The sequence below is a fragment of the Dioscorea cayenensis genome, chromosome 11, assembly GCF_009730915.1.
Source record: "Dioscorea cayenensis subsp. rotundata cultivar TDr96_F1 chromosome 11, TDr96_F1_v2_PseudoChromosome.rev07_lg8_w22 25.fasta, whole genome shotgun sequence".
In the NCBI taxonomy this organism is placed as follows: domain Eukaryota; kingdom Viridiplantae; phylum Streptophyta; class Magnoliopsida; order Dioscoreales; family Dioscoreaceae; genus Dioscorea; species Dioscorea cayenensis.
The window spans coordinates 13,867,641-13,875,885 of NC_052481.1; the positions used below are offsets into that span (position 1 = coordinate 13,867,641).

Here is an 8,245-nt window from a genome sequence, read left to right on the forward strand (position 1 = left end):
GGGATCTAGATATCCATAAATGTAGGAAAGGAGACACTACAACAAAAAACGCAATTTGCGACACATTTTTGCGACACAAAAGATCAAAAATGTGTCGCAGATCGCATTGCAACATAATCTGCGACGACAAGAAAATGTCGTCATGCTTTCGATGTCGCAAATATTTGCGCCACTTTTGAAGACTGTGTCGCAGGTTTTGCGACACAAAATGAAAACGTTGCAAATTTCATCGCAATTCATGGATCTTCTGAAACAATATTTGTCATTCAATTTGCAACGATATGCGACAATTTATTGCAACACAATTTCTGTGTCACAATAAATGTTGCAATTATTTGAGACTTTTTGCAACATTATTTGCGACTTATTTTAATTGTCGCAAAACTGTACGCGTCGCAAATTGTGTTGCAAATATTGAGTCTTTTTGCAACAAATTTTGTTACTCATTTTGTTTGTCGCAAAACTTTTTTGTGTCGCAAATTGTGTTGCAAATATGTGTGATGTTTTGCAACAAAATTTGAAACACATTTCGATTGTTGCAAATTGTGTTGCATCTCAGTGAGATATTATGCGACACAATTTTATTGTCGCAAATTATGTCGCAAATTAATTATTCATAACCATGATTATTTATAATAATTTTTTAATTATTTCACAAACCTGTTTTAAAACCTAATTTACAATCCTGAACAATAACTCTTATAATATTTTTCAAAATAACCATTCCAATTGGTAAATATCTAGAATAACAATGCATTACAAAATATAATAGTTCAAACATCCAATACAACAAACAAATACAAAATGTAATAGTCCAAAATGTAATAATCCAAGTATCTAATGTAATAATCCAAAACACCATATTCATTTTGTTGCAATATCATCGATAGGCTGAGGCTGTTCAACATCCTATGAAGTGTGAGGGGCATGGGAAGCAGACTCTCCGGTCCTGGCAGGAGCATGAGAAGTACGAGGAGTTTTCTCAAAGTTTACCTGAATACCTCAGGATTCTAATAAAGAAATGATGTACTGGTTCTGCTGCTTCTGCTCCTCGTATGCTTTCTCTAAAAATTCCAACTTACTCATAACCTCTGGAGGCATAGAAGGCATAGATTGTTGAGTTCCCAAAGTAGACCTCTGCGATTGCAAATGAGAATTATCAGAATCTATCTCCTCAACAAGGTGTCCATGTGAGGAAACAGCACTGGACCATTTTAATTAGGTCAAATGCATGCATAAGCAAGCATACACACGTGCAAGGTGTCCATGTGTCTACCATATCATGTCACTCTCTCAACACAAACACTGCAATCAATGTGAGGATTGGGTTTCATGATTAATACTTGTTAAAAAAGAAGCTGAACAACTAACTTCTTTTAATCAAACAATTCCTTCTTTTTACAATTATTAATATATTTATATGGGCATTATGGGAGTTGGACCTTCTTTTCAAATTTTCTTCTCTCCCTGTGAGCCTATTCTGACACTCCTGTCTCTCTCTCTTTCTCTCTTAAGCTGGTGTAAGCTTGATGCCTGATATTGCCTGCATGACAGAATGGCACTCAATTGGTATTATTTGCTTTTGCCAAAAAGCAAGAAACAAGTTATGAAGCTATATTTTCAAGCTATCAAAGACTATATATTATGTAAAATTCCTTATTTGCTTTTGCTTTTTGTACTAACTAAGTGCCAAAAGCACTCAATTAGTACGAAAATGCCGATTAGATTGTAGTAAATATAAAAATATTTAAAAGTTAAATTGAATCAAAGCTCAATAATTTTTTAATATTTTTCCTTATTAGAAAAATAGGAAAACTTATCTTTATTGGAATGAAAATATTTCACATTTAAGTCCTCGATCTTTAAGGCCTTGACATGCAAAGAAAACTGTCATTTTTTGAAGAATATGACAGAAATTTGTCAAAATCCATTAAGGATTGGTATTCCAAGAAAGGCAAGCAGCAAGATATGAGAACATATTCTATACATGATAAAAGAGAAAAAATAAAAAATAAAAAAATTAAAGGCTTTGATGGACCTATAGATTGATCCATTTGTCTTTCTTGCGCTATAAATAGGAGCATAACAAACAAAAAAATTGGAACATGAAACACAGTGCAAAGAGAGATGAAGAGAAAGGTCTCAAATGAAGATAGAATGTGTCTTTGATAGCCAAGGATGACTTGCCTCTATTCTCTATTTTTTGTCTTGATTAATTTTTGAGACATTAATGTGGATTATAGGCAGTCTCCTTGGCTATTCTTAGTGCCTTTTATCTTTCATGCTAGATCTTCACTTCTCCATTACTACATAATATATAGTTTTATTTGTATTCTAGCTTGATAATGCTTTTACCAAAACCTCAGATAATTCAACACATATGCATCATTAAATAAAAAAATTAGCCATATTTTCAAAGAGAACAGTAATAATATAATTAGTAGTTCTTTCACCAAAGACACCTTCAGGTAATTCAGCAAATATAAATCAGTAAATAAAGAAATCTTTCATAATGTCAAAGAGAAAAGCCTAGCTTTTAAAGAAAGAAAAGTTCTCATATCTTTGGCAAAATAAATAAATAAAGAAATACAATGAAACCCAAAGAAATTTCAAAGTCTAATCTTTCCTGGAAACAATACTCTACACCCCATCATCATCCAAAAAGTCAACTTTTAATCCCAAAACAAAAAAGAAGGTATTCAAGAAAACTTGACAGTGGATGGAGTACTCACCCTTTTAATCTCAGCTCCTCCTAATACCAAGCCAACCTCTAATAATGTGCATTGCGAATCAACATTTACGTCCCTGCGATCATTAACAACTTCTAGTTACAAGGTTCCGGACCAAAATGAAGAAAAGTGAATAATTCAGAATGTGGAAATGAGTAGAAAGATGTACAGCACGTTGAATATTTACCTAGAAATAGGGGGCACGGGCACTGCAAACTCTGCATCACATTCAACTTCTGCGTCTTCTGCATCATGAGTTCAGTGGTTACTAATCAAACCGAAAATTTTTAGGTATGAAAATTTTGAGCTTATGAAAAAGTAACCGTATGAGAATTGTTGGTATACCAAACTCTGTAGCCTCAGATCTAGGAGAAAGCCCGAATATAACAGAGATTCCAAAAAGGAAAATTGGAATCTGAAGTGGATTCTTGAACTCAAGACTAACTTTTATTGGTTCTGCAAGTATTAGAAAAGAAGGCATTTACAGACATACCAAAGGAAATGCATGCTAATAAATGATAATGGCTGAAAGCAACGGTTCTAAGGAGATAATAAAATCTCTCTTCCTGGCTTAATATAGAAGGTTTTATACTACCAATATTATAAATATTAGAAGAAGAAGATGATTACATACTATGAATGAAAAAAAAAAAATGAAAAGGAATGCACTCATGAATGCAGGCAAAATCCATGACATACGAATGACATGAAGTTTTTAAAGAACAAGTTGTTTAAAAAATTTAGAAAAATCCTAATCAGAACAAGTTGTTTTCAGAAGACGACAAAAATTTAGTCGGGTGCTTGCATCATTTGTCTCAACAAGGGATTATGTTTAAATACCAAGGTGGGTGAGAATTTGTGAACTATGAAACCATTGCAATTTGATCTTGAACGTCATAAAAAGAAATAGGCAAGCTAAGAAATTAAGAGTAGGATTTGCGAAACTTAAGAGCACTGACAAAAGCTGTCTTAACACTAGGAAAATTAATTTGGCTCATGGACAGTGAAAAAGGTAGAAGAACTGGACCATGATAAAGATGACTATGATTTGAGCTGGCAAGTTAACAAAATCACTTAGATATATCAATTTAACAGTATAATTTAAGTAAAGAAGCAAATGTGCACAAGATACAAAAGCAGATTAACGATGTTAAAGAATGCATCCCAAATTCACCTGCAAACAATGAAGTACTAAGGTTAAAGAAGCAATGTGTATAAAATACGGACGCATAGTAATGATGTCAAAGAATGCATAAAAATAAAATAGAAGAATGATATTTTTCAGGTAACAAATACACACCTTTTTTTTGTTATTAACTACATAAAATTTATCAAATACAACCTAATTGATAAGAACAACCTAATATATACTATTGGACTATTGTTACAATGAAGAAGAACAAGCAAAATTATGTGCTTGGATTGACATGGTTTCAAGTAGTTATCCAACTCACTCATTTTTTGTAAAAAATTTGCATTCTGATCATGGTGAGAATTTCTTTGTGCAGACTAGGATAGATTATGTGAATTGCAAGGAATAATATACCATATTAAGACTAAAATTTACTGCAGGAATTAACACCGCCGCTGTTTTGTACACAGATTTGCTAAATACAGAGGCGGAGATTTTCCGCCGCCATAGATGACAATTTTTCTTTCGGCAATAGTGTTTAACAATCGTATTGCTTGGGTAATTATTTGCCCTTTTTGTCTAATAATCTTCCCATGGCCTTGCTTTAAGGAAGAGATTGCTCTTATTTTGAATCCTTCAACATGTGAAGATGCATAACTTAGAAAAATTGGCTTACTAGTTGATCAGAAAACCAATTACTGTTCATGCACCTTCTGCTTGAGCCATTCAATTCGAGTAAAGATAAAGATTTCACTAACTACAATTCTCTGCGAAACTTGCATACATCTTTGTTATTATTTCAGTTACAGGAAATGTGTTTCAAGATCAACCTCCTCAATGTTACCCATCTTAAAAAAGAAACACCACCTTATAGAGGTCTAGCATGTTTATACATATTGATGGTAGGAGAAGCTTAGGAAGAAGTTATAGGCTTTCAATATAAATAAAATGCAGTTATGACTCAAACAGAATTGAGAAGCAGATTCATCATAAGATAGACTGTTATATATATGTATCAAACACCAAAATGTGAATAAAAATATGCAGCCCCAAAATGGGATGGAAACCACTCCAATGCATTGTACCGGAGCATACCATCAGTTGTCACTAAAATTGCATCCAAAGTACACACTTGTTTTTAATGAACACTTCATCCGGAATACAATTCAGAGATTCATATAGAAATCATTGTGCCGAAAAACTTGGCCATTTTATTTAGTTTATTTGAGAAAAATCTTGCACTCAAAGACACTATAAATTCCCAAAAATCAAACGTGTCCTTCCTTGGTGAGAAGAACCCCACATAATCTCCACACCCTAATAAGAACAAAGTGTGCACTATGGAATCACCAAAATCCCATCTTTTCCATGATTCCTTTAGATCAATTTCCCATAAAACCCTAACACAACATAGAACAACATGACACGGCACTCTTTCTATTCTCTCGAATCCAAATAAAAAAAAAAACCCCAAAATTCAATAACAACTTGGTTCCACGCTAAGTTTTAGTCCTATTTGAACACAACAATGGAATAATATAAATATATTTCAGATCAGAACCACAAAAACTCAACAAAAGAACAAAAGCAAAATTCTGATTACCAATTAGCAAGCAACAAAACCAACAATACCAATAGACAATTTTTTATTTTATATATATATATATATATAAATACACTTTACTCACCAATCAGCTATAAGCTTCTGGCTCGTACACCCTCCTCTCCCAATTCCCTTACTTCAGTCTTCAACCAAGACAAAGGCTAAAAAGAAAGAAAAAAAAAACAACAAATCCAGATCAATTTCTCACTGCATTCCACCAAAATATAGTCACTACTCTAGAACAATAAAGATTTAAACACCACTGACCAGTTAAATTTGAAGATCGACCCTGGGCCAGTTGCGCGAGAAATCCACAGAAAATGAGCGCCATCGAAGCTCAATACCTAGCTCCTGGTCCAGCTCGCGGGCACGGGCGGCAGCGGCCTGTGCAGCAGTGTCGAGGCGGCGGGAAATTGCAAACCTGCGGTCGAGACGCTCAACGATTCTCCGGGACTCGAATGCTAAGGTTTCAAACCCTTCGTTGGCTCCTTTCCAGGCGTCCTTCAGGGCCTCGCCGGAGGCCACCGCTGCGCGAAGCTTTCGAAGTCGGAGAGAAGCGAGGTGTATATGATCGACAAGCGGAGGCTTCCGTTCAAGAGGCGAGCAACCGTGGCCTCGTACCAAGCGCCATGGAAGCCCTCATCGTCGCAACTCAGCTAGGGTTTCATTGCCAGGAAAATGGGATGCTCTTCTTAGATAGGGTTTCAAGAGAAGAAATGGATTGATGGAGAATGGATTGGATGGAAGAATGGATTGGCTGAAGAGAGAGTGTTTGATTTATTACCTTTAAAATAAATAAATAAATAAATAAGATAAACAACTAGTTCATTAAAAAAAATAAAAGTAGAAACGGCATGAATATTTAAAAATATGCATCATAGCTACCCTTTTGGATTTTAACTAGTCTTAAACCTATATATATATATATAAACTAAAACCAATCCATTGAGTCCTTCCAAGTTCCAATGATAATTTATTTTCATGAATCAGTGTGCATCCATTTTTTTTAAAAAATTAACAATCTTAATTAAAAAAAATTCACTCCCTAATCCCTACTTAGAGTGAGAGTGAGAGCATGAAAACAACCGGTCACCAAAGCAAGTTCAACTAGTCATAAAATAAAATATTAGTGGAAGGTGGAAAAGTGGAAAGAATGCATTGGCAACAAAAAGGAGAATACAATAAATAAATAAATAAATAAATAGAAGATCTATAATTCATTATAAAATGCATTCCACCATCTCCACCTTCTTCTTCTTTTGCTTAATTATCATTAGATTAATCCAATATTTGGAGTTTTCTAATTGCAGCTGAGAATGCCCCCCTTTCCCATTTAATATCTCACACAAAGACAACACAAATAGACCCTAATTTCAGTGATGGGAGTGATTTATTATTATCATCCTTTTTAATCTAATTACTAGGTATTGAGAAACTGATCTAAATAAGCATTCATGAAAAAAACTTAAATTTCATAGTTTATTGGGACTAATAAAAAAACATATAATAACTAATCATAACACCACACTAATCTCCCATCTATGTATGCTTCTTAACTTTTGATAAATTAATACTCAAAAGAAAACATTTTCCTCTCATCTCCTCTAATATATAAATCAATGATTAATATTAAAATAAGGTGACATATTTCTTGTACTTCTAGAACTATGGCAACAAAACAAAAGCTAGCCACTCAGACACATGTTGGCAGGCAAGTGACAAACAATAAACTATAAATTAAAAAAGTAAATAAATTAAATTAAAAATAAATATTACAATTTGATAATTATCTCTTGATAACCACCCTTTTAGCCCCATCATTCATAAATAATCTAAAAATATTTATCATAGACCAAAAGATTAAATGGGTTCCAAATTCAATAAAACAAACCTGTCCAGCTTCAATAAGAGTTAACATGGCCCATCCAGTGTTGACTGCATGTGGTCGGTTTCCCTCAAAAATTTGTGTATACCTGTTCAGGTTTAAGAAAATGGATGGATTCCCAAATAAAAACCTTTCCTCAATCAAAGTAAAAATAAAATAAAATAAAACAGATAAAAGCAAATTCAAGAGAGAAAGGGGAGGAGAGAAAGAGAGAGAGAGAGACATACCAACTTAAATCACCAAGAATAAGGTTTTGGAGGCTCTAATACCAAATAATCATGCATAATTTGTGAAAAATCTAAAAACTTGTGAAGGAAGTGAAGAAGAGTAAAGGTTAAGGGTTGAAAATGAGGTCTTGACTTCTCTTGCATTTACCCATATATAAACCAAAACCTACCTTTTTGAATGGGAGAAATATACTTTTTTATTATTAAAATTTGTGACACATTTTGCGACAATAATTGATCGTTGCAAATGATGTATCGCCAACTGTGTCGCAAACCCATTTCATGTGTGGCAAATTTTGCGACACAATTTGCGACGCCAAAAAATCGTTTCAAATAATGTGTCGCAATCTATGTCGCATACCAATTGCATGCTAGGTGCCAACATTTGCAACAAAGTTTGCGACGCCAATAGATCGTCGCAACTAATATGTCGCAACCTGTGTCGCAACTTGTGTCGCAAACCATTACATGGTAGGCGTAAAAACTTTTGCGACAAAATTGGCGACATTCTTGGATGGTCATTTTTTTACGACGAAATTTGGTTAAATTTGCAACGTTTTTGGTTTTTTGTCACAAATGGTTGCAATTCGTGTCGCAAATCTACGACACATTTATGTGTCGCAAATATATGTGTCATAAATAGCATTTTTCTTGTAGTGAGACTGTTCC

General features: G+C 33.9%; 1 long non-coding RNA gene across 5 annotated transcripts; it reads right to left on the bottom strand.

Moving 5' to 3' along the window:
* Positions 1–719: 719 nt before the first annotated feature.
* Positions 720–8,210, bottom strand: LOC120272671. 5 transcript variants are annotated; one of them, XR_005540237.1, is made up of 8 exons: positions 7,356–8,210; positions 5,732–6,221; positions 5,550–5,625; positions 3,075–3,185; positions 2,917–2,974; positions 2,733–2,805; positions 1,443–1,543; positions 720–1,305 (listed from the first exon to the last, which is right to left on the bottom strand). It is a non-coding gene; the product is annotated as an uncharacterized LOC120272671 (long non-coding RNA). The 5 variants fall into 5 exon arrangements; XR_005540236.1 differs by having other exon boundaries at positions 722–1,137; positions 7,356–8,209; XR_005540234.1 differs by lacking the exon at positions 720–1,305 and having other exon boundaries at positions 1,307–1,543; positions 5,732–6,248.
* Positions 8,211–8,245: the final 35 nt, after the last annotated feature.